We start from the raw sequence: 21,426 nt of genomic DNA, 5'->3' as shown, positions 1-21,426 counted from the left end.
CACCTAAAAATCATTAAAGAGATATGAGCCAAATCTGGTATCCAATACCCGAGAATCATAATTAATTGAAATGTTTACTTCAATGTAGAACATACTCTTTTCGTAACCATTCTAGGTAAGATATTCTTTGCCGTTAAGCCTCCAATGTCAAGGTTTCTTGCAGTAATGACAGATGTCACTAGTCTTGTCAGCCGTTACTGGTGTGGCTGCCACAATAGGACTCAGAGCTTGCCTCTTTGAGGGAACGTTCTTCTAGGGAGGATAGGTAGAACGCTTCTTTCCCTTCCCATTTGATCTATTCTTCGCACCAAATGAAGAACCCACATAAAGAATCTGGTTATCCTTCTTGATTGTGGACTCATACGTAATATGTGTACCAACTCCTCAAGGTATTGTTCCATCTTATTCATGTTGAAGTTGAACACAAAAGAATCAAACGAGCTCGGCAGTGACAAGAGCAACACATCCTTGGTCAACTCGGATGGCAACACAAGATCATGCCAAAGAGCTTGTCCACAAGCCCAATCATCCTCGGGGCATGCTCATGGACCGAAGCCCCATCTCGCATGCGCAAAGTGATAAGCTCCTTGATTGTCGAATGTCTATGAAACGACCCAACCTCTAAAATTAATTAAATAATAAAATAAAATACGGATTTTTTTAAAAAAAAAAAAATTGTCATGACTTGTTTGTAAGTAGACAAGCCAACCTGTCTCAAGCAACCATACAAGCATAAAAGACAAGAAGAAGACGTAGAAGAAAAGAAGGTTTCAAACTACGACAGTCATCCATAAAGAAAATAAAGGAAACCCCACACGGTTGCAATAATATCGATAACAGACTTTAAAAACAAAAAAACTCCAAACACAGGGAAAACACATCATGGCTATCACCAAAAGTACTTAAGTTTAAACTCATTATTACAATCATAAACTAATGCGAAAACATGAAATAACAACGGTCGTAGGGCCTCGCTCCGCCGGAGACCTCCCCTCAAGGACCCTGCCCCTCAGTCCCTACAAACTCCTCCTCACCTGGCAATCAAACAAGCATAGTGAGTCTAATGATCCAGCAAGTATAAACAGTGTAATAACAAGGGTTTAAAATAACTGCAGTAATACTAAAAATACAATACATAATATACTTGAAACATAAGCTGTAAAGATGCGCATGCTACAAAAGAATGAGACAACATATAAACGATGAACACACGTCAACTCAAGCTATGAAACTCTGGAACTTTCTTAACTTTATTGAAACTCATGCATGACTGAAAACTAAATGAAATAAGACGAGTCAAACTTATACTGAAAGTGAAACTGTAAACTTAGATCCTTGAATTGTGACCCTCTGTTTTGATCGATCAATGGCTGCAGTGCACTATGCCGGCAAGACGCCGAGATTTCTCCCGACTGACGTTGCCCCATTATGGCAAGGACACCGAAATTTCTCCCGGCCCCACATTGCCCTCCTTGGCAAGGATACCGAGATTTCTCCGGCCCCACATTGCCCTTCTGTTTTGGTAGGGATCCCGGGATGTCTCCCGATCTCGATCTACCCGTCTATGGCAAGTGAGTGAGGCATCCCCTACCCATCAATACTCTGTCCCGTCACAATCAAATCACTTCGTTCAAAAATATTTTTATTTTTTTTTCCTTCTTTGACTCGGCATTAAAATACTTAGCATGCATGAAAGAGCCTTTCTTTGTAACCTTTTTGCTTGACCCATGACCAAGGCTTAAAGACACATGTATGCATTTATATGAATGAATACTCAACACATAAATGTGGGTATTAGGTGAGTAAGTTGCTGCCCCTCGGTGCTAACCCAACCTTAACTCAAAATTCTCAGATACAAGGCACAACCCGAGCAATTGCACCGAAAATCGCTTAACTCTATCTTCCTTTAACCAAATTTGACACTGCTCAAACCGACACTCTCCAAACACTACAAACTAATCATAGGACCTGTTTTCAACCTCATTTGACAGTCTATGCAACCTGAACAAAAACCCATTCCGGACAGCCCACTTTTGCCCTCTAAAATTCTGCATCGACACCTTAACTAAAAAAATCCATAACTTATTGAAATCTTACCCGAAACAAGCCCATTTTATACCGACGCGGCCACAACATCATTAACTTGACCTAGGACCAGCCGTAACCACGCCCAGACCTCATATGACACCTCCCCTGCCCCAAACTCAGACTGCTCTGCCCAATGCCAACCTCATCTTTCCACACTTCTACTTGGAGGAAACACCACCAAGCCCTACTCCCTTTCCCCCCCACCTACTTCCAAACCACCAAACACACTCAAAACCATTTCTTAGGACTTAGCACAAGCACCTTGGCAGCCCCTTACCACACTTCAACTCCACAATTCAAAAATAACAAGATTATGCACCAAAAAGCCTTCAATCTTTGTACAATCAATGGAACCAAATTCCAAACCACAAAATGCATACTCAACCTTCAATTTCAGCCCTAACATCATGCAAAATACGAAATTTAAAGGGCATGAACTTCTGAATTTTCGAAAATTATCAAATGCAACCAAGACCCCTCATGCTTTCAATCACAAACCATCATGCAACTCCTTAAAATCTATAGCAATTCCAATTTCGAAAATTACACATGAACCATACTGAAATTATGCAAAAATTCGAACCCTACAAGCATATAATATCAAGCATTTTCGAAAATTAAAGGAGATTATGAGCAAGAACATATATAGCTTGAATGAGCCCAACAAATTGCCTATACTTGCCTTAGCTAACTTTTACCCACAAAATCGAAGAGAAGGAGGGGAAAGTGGCTGGAGACTCTTGACCAACACCTAGAACAACCTCCTTAAAGGGTCTTCCGATGACGGCGGCGGCGGCAGGAGGCGGCGGCGGCGGCGGCGGCAGCTGGAGCTGAAGGAGAGGGAACAGCCGATGGAGGGGTAGAAAAGAGTGAGAGAGATCGGGTAGTGAGGGGTTTGGGTGGCTAGGGTTCCAATTAAAATAATTTATGTGTTAAAAAACTTGAGTGTGTTGTGTGCACATGTGTGTGTATGTATAGGTGTAAGTAATTAAAAGTAGGTGTGTGTGTGTTGCTTTTAAAAGTACAACTTTATAGTACAACTTTACCTACTAACTTACCCTAATAAAATTCCTAAGTTTAAAAACCCCAAATTTAAAATAATAAATTGGGTTTTACTAATCCGGGTTTATGAAAATTCTAACTTTTGAAAAAGTTAAATAATAAGCCCAATATTGCAATAACAATAAAAATTATTTCTGATACCCGAAAATTCCTAACTTTTGAACTCTCATCTAAATTTCCTCCTACCTCCCTACTAAGCTTTTAAAATAACAAATCTTGGAATTCACCGCCGAAATCCACCATCGCCATACACCGGAACCGGAAGCCACTGTCTCAAAAATTTTAATAATAAATAACTTAAATATTTGAGCACTTAAACTTTAAAGGAAACATAAGCAATTAATTCAAAGCAATTAAAATCATAATTATAAAAAAAAAAAAAAATTAGGCACTATCTTAGGAATTAAAATCAACACTTTAAATATTTTGATGTCACTGAAATAAATGGAATATTTAAATAATAGCAAAGCGATTAAAATAATTTAAACAACTAGACGAACGTTTAAAATTAATTTAAATAAATACACAAGCAGCATAAAAACCTTTAAAATGATTTGGACAAATAAAATAATTTAACTAAATAAGCTAGACATTTAAAATCATTTAAATAAGCAATTTTATACCTTTAAAATATTTAAAATAAATAAGTTGCACAATAAAATCATTTGAATAAATAAATGATATTCTATTAACACATAATTCAAATAAAGAATTTAAATCAATTAAACTTAAAAAAAATAATAATCATAATATTTATTTAATTTAATATATGTGAATTAGTAGATTGGATTTTAAGTACTACATTCTAAGTAGGTGTGCTTGCTCACCTAAAAGCTCTTTGAGATTCATATGACTCTCAGCAGCATTCTTAGCATCCTCAAAATGCCTCTACACCTCATCAGACATAGAAGCCTGCATATAAAACTTGGCTCTCAAGTCATGGTCACAACAATCTTTAAACTTTTGTAGCTCCTCATGAATGCAACCAGCCGAAGCCTCAACAGAGAGTGGCTTCTCAAGTGTATATGATATCTGAAACGCCCGAAAACTCGAAGAAATTTTTTTTTTTTAAATATAGATTTAAATACCACATATATGCACATACATATATGCGTCATTACTAAAAATAATTTTATTCAACGTGATATAATATATAATAAATTGATTGAACTCTAGCAGTTTAAATTGTTCGAATAATTTAAAATAATGTAAGCGCGAGAAATACGATATCGCAAAATGCGAAAATACATAGTTTAAAAATACTCGAACATGGTAAAATCATAACGTGAAAGGTAAAAATAGCAAACATGCACTGTAAATAGTTCAATACAATCCTCAGAATAATCTCATAAAAGTGCGAAAATAAATACTGCAATGGTCATGGGCAAGCAAGCTAACAGTAGATGCTCAGAGATCCTCGCCGCCAGTCGGGACCACATCATCAGCTACGGAATCAGACTCACCTGCACCATTTAAATCTAGTGAGCCTAGAGGGCCAGCATGTTCTATAATATACATAACGAATACTACTAAATAAAACCACATGCAAGCACGACGCATATAAAATAACATGAGGATTTAATGCATGCATGAACGTAAAATCATATGCATAATAATAAATCGTAACATAATCATATCATAATTACATAACATAAATATGGCATGTCATAGTCATAAAAATCTTTGCTGTAGGTCATATCAGTGAAGTGTAACCTAATTCGATTGATCGATCTAAATCCATCGTACGTGGTGGCGGCCTGTGGGGTGTAACCCCTAACGCCCTATGCCACTTCACCCAACCTTTGGGGATCCATAGGCTCATAATCGTAAGTGAAAAGGTCATCGGGCCCGGTATCCCGACTAGGGGTGCAAACGAACCGAACCTATTCGTGAGCTTTACGAGCCCGCTCGATAAATATTTGATTCGTATTCGAGCTTATCGAACTCGAGCCGAATTCGAACATATTCGAACATTTTTTCGAGCCGAGCTCGAGCATAAATTACTCCGTTCGATAGTTCGCGAATAGTTCGCGAGCCTTAATATTTAATTAATATAATATAATTATATAATAATATATATACATTTCGAGCTTTCGAACCATAATATCCGAAAAATTCACGAATAGGTTCGAATATTTCGAACCGAACTCGAACTCGAACTTCATTTCGAGCCGAACTCAAGCCAAAATATTTGAAATTATCGAACTTCGAATCGAGCTCGAACTCGAATATATTCTTATCGAGCCGAATTCGAACCTTAAAATTTACCATTATTCGGCTAGATTCGATTCGTTTGCACCTCTAATCCCGACCTCCAGTCCCGTGTTTGTCACAAATCACATCAATTTTCCCAAAAATTATTTTTCTTCACATGCCATCAATTTAACGTACATCATATGCATGAATCGTGAATTAAAATATTAATTTTCCTTGAAAACTTTGCCCGTAAATACATATTTAAATTCTTTTTATAAAAATAATATTCATATCAAAATATTACATATACTTCTATTAAATATATATTTACGGACTATTATTTTATCACGGCTGATTCGAGTTGTTGCCCCTTAACTTAAGACCTGAAACTAAGTCTAGCCCAATAACCAAATTTATTTCCTCCGGCCCAATTAAAAATTTAACTTAAGTCCTAATAATACCTTAGGCCCCAAATACTTATTTAATCCCAAATAAAATTAACTTAACTCCTAATATTATCCTAAGCCCAATTATTTAATTAAACCCACTGCAACAACCTAGGCCCAAATAATAATTAAACCCATGACTTGAACCACTAACCCAAAACCGGCCCGACTTGGACCCGAACTTGACCCGGACCAGCCCACTATGACCCAGACCAAATCCTAGCCCAACAGAAAAGCCTAGCCCACGTCTCACCCCCATCTCCCTTGCGCCACCCCGGCCGATCACCTCTAGACTCTCCTTCTCACCCCCTGCTCCGACCACCCATGGCCGGAGCCCGGCCGGCAGGACCATTACGCACAAGCCCTGGCTCAAACCATGCTAACCATGGCTGGGCCGAGGGCTTCATTCCCAGCCCAACACACCACGGCTTTCACACCCCTGCAACCCACCGCTCAACCAAACTCCATCGGCCCCCTTTCACCCTAATCCTTACCTGACCACCACCATCTCAAAACATGATCCTAAGAGGTCTAGCCCTTTAGCAAAATGGGGAAAATAGGCTCGAATCAGTCATGAGCCGTAACAAACGAAGGAAAAGAGAAAAAAAAAACAGAAAAGAGTGGCCATGACGCAAAACGTGAGCCGTGCGGTGAGTATGCTAATTCTTGAGCTCCAAAACCAAATACAAATGCAAACACATATTTTTCCACATCAAAACAGTGAGTATACGAACTAAATGTCGAGAAAAGAAATCGAATCATGCCTCAAACCGGAAAATAAAGGTATAGAAACGAAGATCAGGGCGTGGTGATCAATAATCCGCAAAAATCTTGAAATTTGATAAAGATTTCGTGTGAGGTGTGTGCTAGTGAGAAGAAACGGCGCAAGGTTCCCCTTCTCAGACAGAAAGATCGAGTGAAGGAGATGAAGGTAGTGTTAGGGCTTTTATCGGGCTTTAAAACGCCATAGACTTTGGGCCCAATGAGTATTTTGGTTAAAGATTATGGGCTCAGAAAATAATTAAGGGGTTAGCCCAACACTAACATTTTGAATCCTAAATAAAATGGTAAGTTTTCGGATTTATTAAAAGCCCTTTTTAAAAAGTGCCCTAAAAGTCCATAAAATGGCCCGATTAGGTGAAAAATGAATTTTAAAATATTTATATATATAAAACTGAAATTTTTCAATAAAATAGATCTTAAAATAATTATATTAGACTCTTAAAATCCTTAGACAAAAATATCGATAAAACATTTATCTCGATCGGTCGCCGTCCCGTCAACTAGCTCAAAATAATATTTTCCTAAAAAATTTCATAACTCCTAAAATACCCGGATTAAAAATCCTAAATAAATTTAAAACAGCTAATCATGATAAATGAAAGTCGTTTAAACCTTTAATTTAAATTATTATATTATTCTATTTAAAATATTAATTATCCTAATTATGCATACGGTTTATGTAATAGGAAATTCTAGGCGTTACAATTCTCTCCCCCTTAAAAGAAATTTCGCCCTCGAAATCGAGATACGTACCGAAAAGATCCGGATAACGCGTCTGCATGTCGGTCTCAGCCTCCCAGGAGGCCTCCTCCTCAGAATGATTTAGCCACCGGACCTTGACCATGGGAATATCTCGCGTCCTCAGTCTCCGCTCCTCACGTGGCAAAAACTGCACCGGTCGCTCATCGAACGACAAATCTGACGCCAGACGTAGAGGTTCAAAATCCAGAATATGCGAGGTGTTGGAGATATACTTTCTCAGCATCGAGACATGGAATACATTATGCACCGCTGCAAGACTAGGAGGCAGTGCTACACGAAAAGCCAAGGTACCAATCCTATCCAAAATCTCAAATGGACCGATAAACCTCGGATTGAGCTTGCCCTTTTTACCAAAACGCATCACGCAGTTCATGGGCGCGCTTCTCACAAATACATGGTCTCCTACGGCAAACTCAAGGTCGCGTCGTCGTCGATCAGCATAACTCTTCTGACGAATCCATGCGGTCCTCATCCTGTCTTGAATCCGCAACACAATATCTGCAGTCTGCTGCACCAACTCTGGCCCTAAGAGAATCCGCTCGCCAACCTCATCTCAGTGCACGGAAGATCTACACCTTCTCCCATAAAGAGCCTCATAAGGAGCCATACCTATAGACGCTTGATAACTGTTGTTATAGGTAAACTCTACTAGAGGTAGCCTCGACTCCCATGAGCCCTGAAAGTCGATCACACAGGCTCTCAACAAATCCTCAAGGACCTGAATAACCCGCTCCGACTGTCCATCAGTCTGGGGGTGAAAAGCAGTGCTGAACTGCAGCTTCGTCCCTAAAGCTGCATGTAGACTCTTCCAGAAAGAAGAAGTAAACCTCGGATCTCTGTCTGACACAATCGAAACTGAAATCCCATGAAGTCTGACAATCTCTTGGATATACAGCTCTGCATACTGAATCATGGTGAAATTAGTCCTCACCGGCAAGAAATGCGCCGACTTGGTGAGTCTATCGACATTCACCCAGATCGCGGTGCATCCTCTAGCACTCCTCAGCAATCCAACCACAAAATCCATAGTAATGTTCTCCCATTTCCACTCAGGGATAGGGAGTGGTCGAAGCAACCCTGCTGGTCGCTGATGCTCTGCTTTGACCTGTTGACAGGTCAAACACTCGGATACGAAGCGCCTAATGTCTTGCTTCATCCCTGGCCATCAATACAATGACAGCAAGTCTAGGTACATCTTCGTACTCCCAGGATGGATGGAGTACGGAGACGCGTGCACCTCGGTCATGATCTCAGTCCTCAACTATCCCAAACTCGGCACCCACATCCGACCTCTATACCGTACAATGCCATCATCGACTATATAAAGTAGGCCTCCCTTGGCCTCATCCCTCTGCCTCATAAGAACCAACTGCTCATCAGAAAACTGTCCATCTCTAATCCGATCTCGTAAGGTAGGTTGTACTGTTAAAGCGGATAAACTCGGCGTGAGACCACACAAGTAGACCTCCAAATCAAACCTCTCTATCTCCGCCTGGAGAGGCCGTTGCACCGACAAACAAGCCACTACTGAAGTTTTCCGACTCAAAGCGTCAGCCACCACATTAGCCTTACCCGGATGGTAGCTAATGTCACAGTCGTAGTCCTTCACTAACTCCAACCATCTGCGTTGCCTCATATTCAACTCCTTCTGCGTGAAGAAGTATTTGAGGCTTTTGTGATCAGTGAAAATCTTACACTTCTCACCATACAAGTAGTGCATCCATATCTTGAGTGCAAACACTACTGCAGTAAGCTCTAAATCATGCGTCGGATAATTTTGCTCATGAATCTTCAGCTGTCTCGACGCATAGGCAATCACCCTGTCACACTGCATAAAACATGATCCTAAGAGGTCTAGCCCTTTAGCAAAATGGGGAAAATAGGCTCGAATCAGTCATGAGCCGTAACAAACGAAGGAAAAGAGAAAAAAAAAACAGAAAAGAGTGGCCATGACGCAAAACGTGAGCCGTGCGGTGAGTATGCTAATTCTTGAGCTCCAAAACCAAATACAAATGCAAACACATATTTTTCCACATCAAAACAGTGAGTATACGAACTAAATGTCGAGAAAAGAAATCGAATCATGCCTCAAACCGGAAAATAAAGGTATAGAAACGAAGATCAGGGCGTGGTGATCAATAATCCGCAAAAATCTTGAAATTTGATAAAGATTTCGTGTGAGGTGTGTGCTAGTGAGAAAAAACGGCGCAAGGTTCCCCTTCTCAGACAGAAAGATCGAGTGAAGGAGATGAAGGTAGTGTTAGGGCTTTTATCGGGCTTTAAAACGCCATAGACTTTGGGCCCAATGAGTATTTTGGTTAAAGATTATGGGCTCAGAAAATAATTAAGGGGTTAGCCCAACACTAACATTTTGAATCCTAAATAAAATGGTAAGTTTTCGGATTTATTAAAAGCCCTTTTTAAAAAGTGCCCTAAAAGTCCATAAAATGGCCCGATTAGGTGAAAAATGAATTTTAAAATATTTATATATATAAAACTGAAATTTTTCAATAAAATAGATCTTAAAATAATTATATTAGACTCTTAAAATCCTTAGACAAAAATATCGATAAAACATTTATCTCGATCGGTCGCCGTCCCGTCAACTAGCTCAAAATAATATTTTCCTAAAAAATTTCATAACTCCTAAAATACCCGGATTAAAAATCCTAAATAAATTTAAAACAGCTAATCATGATAAATGAAAGTCGTTTAAACCTTTAATTTAAATTATTATATTATTCTATTTAAAATATTAATTATCCTAATTATGCATACGGTTTATGTAAGAGGAAATTCTAGGTGTTACAATATCCTTTCCGAATTCAAGACGATTTTCATATTTATTAGCCAATTGAGGTAATTCGGACCGGTCAGTACATGTTTGTTGAGTATTGCAGACAATGATTGTGAATCGATGACATGTCAAAAAATTTGTACCGAAAAATAATAATAGATAAATGTTAATTACTATTTTAAAATATTTAATAAGATATAAATTATGGACTTTTACTTCATAAATTTGTGCTCTTACAGTTTTTGACATTTTCACTACCCTCTAGCGAAAAACGGGAAACTCGTTTCCTCAGTAGGTATGTAAGGTTGAATTAGCCAATCATGATCCCGACTAATATCAGCTAATCATAATTCCTAAAAGGTAGTTTTTAATTGTATCTCCTTGCAACCCTCTACGTAAATTTTTGCCTCAATCTTGATGAGGACCCAATAATATAACGTCGATCATATTTACGTGTCAAGCCTTACCCATCGATGTCGAACCTTAATGGACGGTCGTCATGAGTTTCCCAAAAAATATGAGCTGAAATCATGGGAGTTCCACGAAGTTCTCATCACCGTGTCAATGGATGTCACAACTTTCCGACATCCATGCACCCTAATAATATGAGCCGAGCACTAACCGCGCATAGCATTCATCATGCATTCATCGTCGATGAAAAACACGAAAATTATAAACATCTTTATAATTGCCCTTTTCGGGCTTGATATTAATTTTGAATCTTATTCAAATGAGGGTTTTTCATTTTGAAATGGTCTCATCATTAATTTAAAAACTAATCATGTTTGTTCGTATGATTGCCGAATTCATGCAACTTTGTTATTATAAAATAATAACGCACATAATCATTATTTATAATATATCATGCATATATTATAAATAGTAAACTAACAAGGATGATCAATCGTCCCAACACCATTTGACTAGTGTGAGCCAAACACGGGCCTAGGTGCAATACTAAAAAATGCATAGGATACAAATACACAATTACATAAGCTTCCAATATTTACATGTCTTGAATCTTCATAATTCATCATTGCCCATTATCTTCCAATCTTGATCTTCAACTATAAAATATTTTAAAATAAAATATCCATGAAAAATAGGATACATATCATGGGATGGGAACGGGCTATAAACTAAGCCCATTTTTTAAATTTGAAATGGTCTCATCATTAATTAAACACTAGTCATGCTTGTTCGTATGATTGTCGGATTCATACAACTTTATTATTATAAAATAATAGCGTACATACTCATTATTTATAATATATCATGCATATATTATAAATAATAAACTAACAAGGATGATTAATCTCCCTAACACTATTTGGCCCGTATGAGCCAAACACGGGTCTAGGTCCAATCCTAAAAAATGCATGGGATGCAAATGCACAATTACATAAGAGTCCAATATTTACATGTCTTGGATCTTCATAATTCATCATGGCACACCATCTTTCAATCTTGATCTTCCACTATAAAATATTTTATAATAAAATATCCATGGCAAATAAAATACATTTCATGGGATGAGAATTGGATATAAACCAATCCCACTTTAAATTTGATAATTATTACAACTCATTCAACATAAAATATCCTAGCATACACCTCAAAAATTACGCTTAGGATTTTGATCATCTTTCATGCATAATATCCCATATCATACACCATCAATTAATCAATTGATCAAATATTATATATCTTGGTCCAATCACTAACCGTCACTATTATAAATTAAATTAACAAAATAAACAAACTCCTTTGTTTACTTTCCAATTAAATTATTTATAACCGAATTTCTTATAAATAAACATTTACTATAAATAATCAAAGTCCCATTATAATAATTTATTTCATGAGAAAATGCATATATTTTATAAATTTTGAATTTTCATAATAAATCAACTACTTCAATGGCTCAACAACTTAGAACTCATAACACTTAGATATTCCAAAACATCTTTTAGAAACCCTAGTCGTCATAGTCGTTTCCGGAGCTCCGTCTCCAGATTCCGGCCTACAAAAAAAAATTTCTTAAAATGTGCAGCCCGTAGGCTGCCTTTGCTTCCCAAAGGGAATCTTGAAACGCGGAGCAACATTTTTCCAAAAAAAATGAAAAACAACCCCTAATTTTTGTAGATTCGGTTTTTTCATGCGGTTAGAAATTGACCTCAATACAATATTCAACACATGCTATACAATAAAGAGAAACCATGGCTCTGATACCACTGTTGGATCTCGGATCTCTTGTGCCCAAAAACGCGGCGGAAGTTTAAAATATTATGTAAAAATCGAGCACTTGTGTAGCATTGAAAATCATAAACATATATAGGGTGTTTAAGAACTTATACCTATCAATCTTAAAAGATTGATGATGGCTCCAACCAAAGTGTAAAAAACTTAGTTCTTGAAATTCTAGGCCACCTCTACAAGCTTCCAAGAGCACGCCTTGCTCAAAAATGGAACAAGCTTCCAAGAGCACACCTTGCTCAAAAATGGCTTCTGCTTCAAATTAGGTTCACGACTAGTCAAAATAGATCCACCCTATATATGCACTAGAATATATAAATAATTTTTCATTGAGAATCCATTGCCTAAACTTCATAAGATGAAAGGAAAAAATTAGAGAATAAGTGAACAGGGTGTTCGGCCATATGGTGTAGAGCAGAGAGGGAGGAGAGTTTTTTTGTTCTTGGAGAAGTGTGTTATGAAAAAAGTTCAAGCATGAATTTTACATTGTGCATCTTGTCTTGTAACCCTTATTCTACTCTCTCACATGTATTGTATGTATTTTTGGTCAAACATATACATACAAGGACCATAAACTTAACATTTAATTAATTAAAAAAACTCAAACCCATTTAAGTCCAATAAATTAATTAAATTCTATTTGAACTCATTGAAGACTACTAGTAGAATAATTATTCAACATTATTTTCATTTGGGCTCTATAAGACCCAATAGTCTTTAATTAATCCAACACTTGAATTAATTTTTTTATTTGGACTCTACAAGGTCCACTAGTTTATAATTAATTCTAGAATTAATTTAATCAAGTTCATAATTATAGGTTTGAAAATCACCATGTTCAAAAACGAATTATTTATTAAGTCAACTTTTAATCTTGGAACACTTTCACAAATTAAAAGTTACTTCCTCTTTATTCTCATTTAGAAGTCATAATTCTAATTTATCTCGCTTATAAACTCTTTTATAAGCCGTTCAACTCATTAAACTAATTTCATTCGGATCTTGAAAACTAGTACTTGTGTGAATCTCAATGGTTCAATGATACAACTAGCAGTGAGTTCACATCTCCATGTTATTCGGGACCATCAAGTCCCTATATGAGCTTACCCTATTGTAGTGAAATTTTCTCGCAAGCGTACGAGTGTCAAGTTTTAATATAGTGATAAAATCAAGTATCGATCCCTCAGGGAGTAAAATGAAACTAATAGTGCTTGTAATTAGAATAATCCAAACTTTATCTAGAAAATCAATAATCAAGAATTTTGCAATTAAAATAAATAATCAGTTGATTTTAGATAGCACGCAAACAACTTTCAGGAGTAATCAATCAGAGAAAATGGTCTAGAGGTATAGATTTCACCTGGTTTCAACAACAATCAATCCTAATTAATTAATCTTCATGAAATTTCAAAGAATTAATAGCCAAGAACACTTACGTATATTATTCCCTCTCCCGAGTGCCGAATAAAATATATCAACTACAATTTAATTCCAATATCCCTATTAAGAATTTACTTGCAGTGATCAATTCAAAACAATGTTCTCTTTAAAAGCTCTGTTAAAATTATAAGCTCTCCCGAGTCAGATAAACAATTAACAGTGTATTTTCCAATGGTCCTATTCAAAATCTCCTCTCCCGAGTGCCAGATTTCAAATAAATATTACAAATCAATTATTGATCAGATAATTGAAAAGACAATCAATTCTAGAAAAAACAATTAATCTAGAAGAAATTCAATTCAATAAAATCAAAAATTCAAGAGATTGTCTACACCAGGTTCCATCCGACCTCTAGACTCTAAAAATTTAGTTCATAATAAAATTCTGAATAAAACAATAATCCATAAATTCAAACATATTCAGAATAAAATAAAAGATTAAAGAAACAAATCCGTCGTCGACGCCGTGTCCGGTCGATCAAACTCCGTCTTCGTTCTTCACGATGAAGCTCCAGAAAATCCCAGGAAAATCTCTCGATCAAACCTCTCTGATATATCGTATAATCTGTTGTGGCGGCTCCCTCTTAGTCTGATGAAAAATTTCCTTTTATAGTGTCTCACAAAGCCCACTCAAAAGCCCAAGAAATTATAAAAATTTCCTTCCGAATAAAAATTTCCAAGTTCAGAATTTAACGACAAGCGCCCGCTCCAGAAATCACGCGCCCGCGCATAGGCCTCTGTTCTCAAGTTTCTCCTTCATGTGTATCTTGCGCGTTAGCTCTTTCTCTTCCATTCTTTAGTGCTTCATCACGCGCTAACTTAGGCCCAATAATATGGCCCATCACTGTTCCTTTCTTTTTAGTCTGTACGTTTCTTTTCTTTTCTTTTCTTCTTTCTTCTTTTCTTTTCCTTTCTCTTCTAAACTTCTTATTTTTTCTCCTCAAAATTCCATAATTCACAAAATCTCAATAATTCCTTACAATCACAAAAACAAAACAATACCCACATAAATCTGCTCGAAACAAATATTTAACAATTAAAATCATATATAAATTAAGTGTATAAAATACACTTATCAAATACCCCCAAACTTAGACTTTTGCTAGTCCCGAGCAAAACTATTAAATTCCAAAAACTCATTCTATCAAAAAAACAACAAGAATAGTCAAGAAATATTATGGAGCAATGGCCTCAACAATGATTTCAAAAATATCAAATCCAATCATATCACACCCAACTAACACTTGAAAGTTTCAATCATAACAAAATAACCGCATAAACTCACAATCTCCGCAACTCACGTTTCAAAACACCATTCTTGTCCAAATTCAATTCACACATTAATAGATCATGAGGTCTTTTCAAGGTAGCAATAGGATCAAAAATAAGATACTAATCAAAAACACTCACAATCAGGTAAATGCAACGAATAATAGTGTGTAAGTGTTTAGATCAAAATTCATAATCATTAAAAGCATCAATGAACAGTCCATATGCTAAATTCTCGCAACTCTTCTCCACTAGTATATTGGGCAACTGAGACTCGGTCAATAGGACTTAATTGGCTCATAATGTAAGGCCTGGCTCACGGCTACAAATGAAGGATAAGAATTCAAAATAAGGAGTAATTCATATTCATGCTCATTCTAACTTCAACTCCTTTTTCATTCACAATTTCACATCCTTTCTTCCTTCATTTCATTTCTCAACTTTTTCACAACTCTCTCACAAATTTTTTCTTTCTTTCACAACTTTTTCAACCACATTTTTCAACTCTTTTTTCTACTGCCTTTTTTTCATCTTTTCAATTCATCCACCACACCAATCCTTTTTTTCACAAATAAAGCTAGGAGCATACAACATTTTAGCATTCAAATACTCCCTTAAAGGTAGGAAATAGTGTTTAGGCTAATTAGGTAGTCAATGTAGGATCTTGAAATAATGACGAATGGGGGTATAATCACACATTTACATGCATGCCATTCGATTTTTAATAAAGCTCAAACAAGGTACTAGGGATAAAATAGTAATAGGGTAGCTTGAAAGGCTCAAACGAATTCAGAAAAATCGCCTAAATCATTCCTAATCTCAGTTTTGCCCGTATTTCGCCTCGAAGAGTGTTTGAACTAGTTCTAGACAAGTCTCAATCCACAATTAAATCATACAAATTCAATCAGTGCAGAAAAAGAATAATCATCAGCAGTTAAAGATGATTTTCACAACAAATTCAGAATTTTCGTACCTCAATGTACTAATATACAAGTGTAGCTCAAATGGGCAACTAAGGATAAATTCAATGAAAATTAGGCCCAAAAATTTCAAACAATGCCTCAATCATATCTATGTCTGTATGTCTCAAACATCAGATTCAAGTATTAATCACAAAGTATATAGGAAATTGTTCATCTAATTGGTTCCATTTTTTCAAAAATATTTGTCAGATAAGTAGACAATCATGGATTTCAGTTATAGCACAAAAATATTTTCATCAGCCATGCATCCATTTCTTTCTCAACTCAATTCAACTCAACTCAACAAAAACAACAATTAAAAATTTTATCTATAAAGCACACAATAAAATTCAACTACTCAAATATCAACCAAACAACCAAATCACTAAATCAAAAACTAATTCTCCCCCCAAACTTAATGTAATCATTGTCCCTAATGATTAAAAATCAATAAAAAGAACAAGGGACTCATACCTTCGACACCGAGCATCAGGACTCGGCGTCATCATCATCATCTCCATGGAACGAAGGTGCAGCAGCAGCAGTATCATCAGAAGACCACTGCGGAGGAGCTGGATAAGGCACAACAGTGGGCGGATAATTCTGGGCAAGAGCGGCAGTGAAGTCATGCATGTATGTCATATGTGCTCGCATCATCTTCCACTGCTTCTTCATCTGAGTAAGCACGGCCGTAGAATCATCACGAGTAGAATACTCAGTGGCCGGATGCGTCGGTAGTGACATAGGTCCTTCCAAATAGGAAGGAGCTGGCTCAAAGTGTGGTAATGGCTCCGAGGGTTGCGGTGGTTCAGCTGCCTGTTCAGAAGTACTGGCCGCTTTCTTCTTCTTGTCCCGTCTCAATGCACCAGTAATTCTTATAGGACCTCGAATTGGAAGAATCTGCTCTGTATCATCCCACACAACACCAGCTAACCGGCAAAGTTGAGTAATCAAAGACGAGTGGGGTAAACTGATAGTCGAGGAACCCCTAACTGCAGCAATAATAGACTCCTGAATTACTCTCCCAGCATCAACGGATTTCCCTGTCACAATGCAGTACACCAGTCCAGCTCTAACCTTAGTCACATCGGATGTATGCCCAGATGGCAACATCCTGGCAGCCACAAACTCATGCCAATTATTCGCTTCTCGTCGAAGAAATATGGATGGAAATGTAACAACTTCATCCTTCGCATTCCTCTTCCATTCCGCCCCATCCTCACACAAGGTCTGAAGTACAATGTTATTTGGATATGACTGATTCTTGAATACCTCATACTCATCATCTGCAATGTCCAAATCTGGCATTTCATAAAGGCTGTTAATTGTACTCTTATCAAAAGGCACCAATTTTCCTCGAACTCGAACTTTCAGATTCACATCTTTGACCATCAATTTTGCATAAAACTCATGAATCAATGATATAACAGCATCTGGTGGACTCCTAACAAATGTCTCCCAACCTCTTCTCTTAGCTTCAATTAACGCCAGCGCACTATGCTCTCTCAAACTCATTCCTCTTTCTTTGTGCATCCCTCGCTCCATTACATCAAAACAATACTCCTCTGCTGTGGCATTCCAAAATCTGTGTCTATCATAAGAAGCAGCAGAGGACGAAGAAATTGCTCCTTTCCCTTTGGTTTTCGGTGGCATTGTAACTCAATAATTCAACTCAATTCAAATCAAATGCCTCAAACAATGTCTCAAACAATGTAATAAACTCCCAACAATTCCAGCAACCATGTTCAAATATAACCCAAGCAATTCAACAAACACTTGGTAGGCACTAATACAATGATATAGAATTTCACTGCATCAAACGTACTCCACTCCACAACTCAGACAACCCAATAGCCTCAAATCACAACATTTATCAAAAATCAAATGTAAGAGATAAACTTTCAGCTTTTGTACCGTTCACGAATACATTTTCCAAATTCTTCAAATTCCCAGAAACAAGCGAATTCCCAGAAACAAGCGTAGATGGAGCAAGACCAATTCTGAGAATCTCTGCCTTGTAATTAAGATCACAATCCTTGAGATGATGATATTTTGTTGAGCCGAAGATTTACGATGATCACGCCAGTGGGTGAGATTTAGAGATGGACTTGAACGAGGGATCGTGATTTAAGTCTGGGAGGAGTAGACTCTGGAGTGGGCCTTTAAACTCTTGAAGTCATGCATGCGCGATAGCGCTGTTCAATCGCGCGTTAGCGCTTGATGTTGCGCTAGTGAAGAGCGCGATAGCGCCTAATGATGTGGTATTACGGAGCGCGATAGCGCCTGATTTGGAGGGGTGAAGGAGCGCGTTAGCGCTTGGAGCAGCGCCGATGGTGGTGCTTGTTAGCACAAGGTATTGATGCGCGATAGCGCTTAGGAAGCGCGGTTGAACAGCGCGATAGCGCTTAGGGAAGCGCTATTGGCATGGCTTCGGTGTGTGGAGTGCGCGCGGGCGCGCATGAGCCTCTGGTATGAACTCCAAAATCTTGAGCGGGCACCCTCAACTCTTGAGAGAGCGCGCATAAGCTACTGCCACAAGTCAAAATCCTGAAAAATTTAAAATTTTATAATATCAAGCTCCAAAATTATCAATACTAATTTCAAAGTCAAAAATAAAAAATAATGAACAAAAATAAAATTAAAGCATAAACTGAATAAAAAAAAATATAACTAAAAAAAAAAAACAAAAATTTTGGGTTGCCTCCCAAAAAGCGCTTGGTTTATAGTCGTCAGCCCGACTTTCACCGGATTAATTCTTCCCTTTCTCTTTCACTCGCCAAATAAATTCCGCGAACCATCTTTTAAATTTTGCTTTCTTGTTCTTCGTGGCTATCTTTGGTAGTAAATTTGGCGGTTTCTCCTTCGATGAATCAACTGCTAAATCAGCTCTTTGACAACACTCCAACGTCATAACCGGTTCAATTGAGCACAAATCTTCGATGGGTGGATTAGGTGATTTCGTAAATAAGTTGAAGATTACCCGTTCACACTCCACACCCATTGACAACTCCCCTTTCATCACTTCAATTTTTGCATCTGCCGTGGCCAAGAATGGTCTCCCAAAAATGAGCGGAGCACCATGATCTGCTTCTATATCCAATACCACAAAATCCGCTGGGAAGATGAATTTATCCACCTTGACTAGAACATCTTCAACAATTCCTAGTGGATATTTAATGCTCCGATCCGCCAATTGCAATGAAATCTTAGTCGATTTCATGTCTCCCAACTCCAAGGCCTGTAAATAGATAATGGCATTAAATTAATACTGGCCCCTAAATCACAAAGTGCATTATTAAAATAAAAAGAGCCAATAGAACAAGGAATAATAAAACTCCCTGGATCCTTAAGCTTTTGTGGCATCTTCTTTTGCAGCACCGCACTACACTCTTCATTCAAATTGACCACCTCGTTCTCTAGCAGTCTCTTTTTCTTGGACATCATCTCCTTGATAATTTTCGTGTAGTTCGGCATTTGCTCCAAAGCATCCTCAAAGGGGATGTTGATGTGAATTTTCTTGAAAATCTCCAAGAATTTGGAGAACTGCTCGTCCAATGCTTTCTTCTTGAACCTCTGCGGGTAGGGAAGTGGAAGCTTATACATCGGTTTTGGCTCCGGTTTTGGCTCCTTCTCCTCAACTTTTTCCTCAAATTTCTTCTCTTCAACAGCAGGTTCTTGAACTCCAACTTCTTTTCCACTTCTCAACTCTATGGAATTGCACTGTTCCTTGGGATTTACCTCAGTATTGCTAGGGAACTGGCCGCGGTTGTTGTCCTTCAGTGCATTCGCCAACTGCCCTATGCTGGTTTTCATGGACTGCAACACAGCACCCATGTTGGTCATGTGCGTCTCCAAACTGTCAAGTCGAGACTCAGTTCTTGCCATCCTCTTACCTGATTCCTGCACAAAAGTACTAACCACATCCTCCAACGACTGCTTGCCCTCATCCTTGTTTGTATTGAATCCCGAAGAATTCAGCACATTTTTATTGTTAGCATACGAAAAATTTTCATGATTACGCAAGCTAGGATGATAAGTATTTGGGACAGGGTTACCTCTATAGCCTCCATATCCTCGGTAGCCATTTGGATTTATATAATTGACTTGCTCTATGGTCGGTGATCCTTCAACTCCATTTGAATCTGCAACATTAATTTTATTCAAAGAAGCTACCTGTGTAGTCAGTGCAGATAATTGAGCAGTGATGGACGTGAGAGGATCCACTGCATACACTCCAACTGGCTTCTTGACTCCTATACGCTCAGATGGCCATTGGAAACTATTGACCGTCATCTCCTCCAACATATCATAAGCCTGAACATGATCCTTCGCAAATATAGTACCTCCAGCCGCTGAGTCCACATTCATTCTCGTAGGCGCATTCAGTCCGTTGTAAAACCACTCAATCTGTTCCCAATCTGCAAAATTGTGGTTAGGACAACGTCTAAGTAATTCTTTATACCTTTCCCATGCCTCATAAAGCTGTTCAGAGTCCATCTGCCTGAAAGTACTGATCTCAATCTTCAGTTGGGTGGTTTTGGCAGAAGGAAAATATTTTGCAAGAAATTTTTCTGCCATCACCTCCCAAGTAGTGATGCTTCCAAGCGGCAGTGATTGCAACCAACTTCTGGCTTGATCCCTGAGAAAAAACGGAAACAAGCGTAAGCGTATAGTATCCTCAGACACACCATTAATTTTTACCGTATCGGTTATCTCCAAAAAGGTGCGTAGGTGTAGATAAAGATCGGCAGTGGCGCTCCCATTAAATTGGTTCTGTTGAACCATGTTGATCAATGCAGGCTTCAGCTCAAAATTGTTTGCATTGATAGTTCCTCGAGCGATTCCAGAATAGTGAGCCTGGATCGTCGGTCTGAAGTGATCTCTAATAGGCACTAGGGGAGCTTGGTTTGCTTCTTGTTCAGCCATTCTTTCAAGTTCTTCTCTTCTAGCTCGTCTTAAAGCACGTGCAGTACGCTCGATCTCCGGATCAAACAGTAGAGAATTAGCACTTTGAGATCGTTGCATAGACTGCAATTAAAAGATAAAAAATTAATCAGTAACTTAAAATAAAAGAAAACTCTAAATTAAAATCTAGACTAATTGGTAACAAGACTAAAAAATAATCAAAATTTACTCCCCGGCAACAGCGCCAAAAACTTGTAGTGAAATTTCCTCGCAAGCGTACGAGTGTCAAGTTTTAATATAGTGATAAAATCAAGTATCGATCCCTCAGGGAGTAAAATGAAACTAATAGTGCTTGTAATTAGAATAATCCAAACTTTATCTAGAAAATCAATAATCAAGAATTTTGCAATTAAAATAAATAATCAGTTGATTTTAGATAGCACGCAAACAACTTTCAGGAG

At 37.7% G+C, this 21,426-nt stretch overlaps 1 long non-coding RNA gene across 2 annotated transcripts; it reads right to left on the bottom strand.

Annotated features, from left to right (window-relative positions):
• Positions 1 to 791: 791 nt before the first annotated feature.
• On the bottom strand, positions 792 to 6,693 carry LOC140891268 (uncharacterized). Of its 2 annotated transcripts, XR_012152475.1 has the most exons (5): positions 6,557 to 6,693; positions 4,521 to 4,613; positions 3,978 to 4,062; positions 2,771 to 3,418; positions 792 to 1,034 (listed from the first exon to the last, which is right to left on the bottom strand). It is a non-coding gene; the product is annotated as an uncharacterized lncRNA (long non-coding RNA). The 2 variants fall into 2 exon arrangements; XR_012152474.1 differs by lacking the exon at positions 2,771 to 3,418.
• Between the last annotated feature and the right edge of the window lie 14,733 nt (positions 6,694 to 21,426).

The sequence above is a fragment of the Henckelia pumila genome, chromosome 3 (genome assembly GCF_033568475.1).
Source record: "Henckelia pumila isolate YLH828 chromosome 3, ASM3356847v2, whole genome shotgun sequence".
In the NCBI taxonomy this organism is placed as follows: domain Eukaryota; kingdom Viridiplantae; phylum Streptophyta; class Magnoliopsida; order Lamiales; family Gesneriaceae; genus Henckelia; species Henckelia pumila.
Note: the sequence above shows the minus strand (reverse complement) of the source record. Positions and strands in the feature narration are given on the sequence as shown.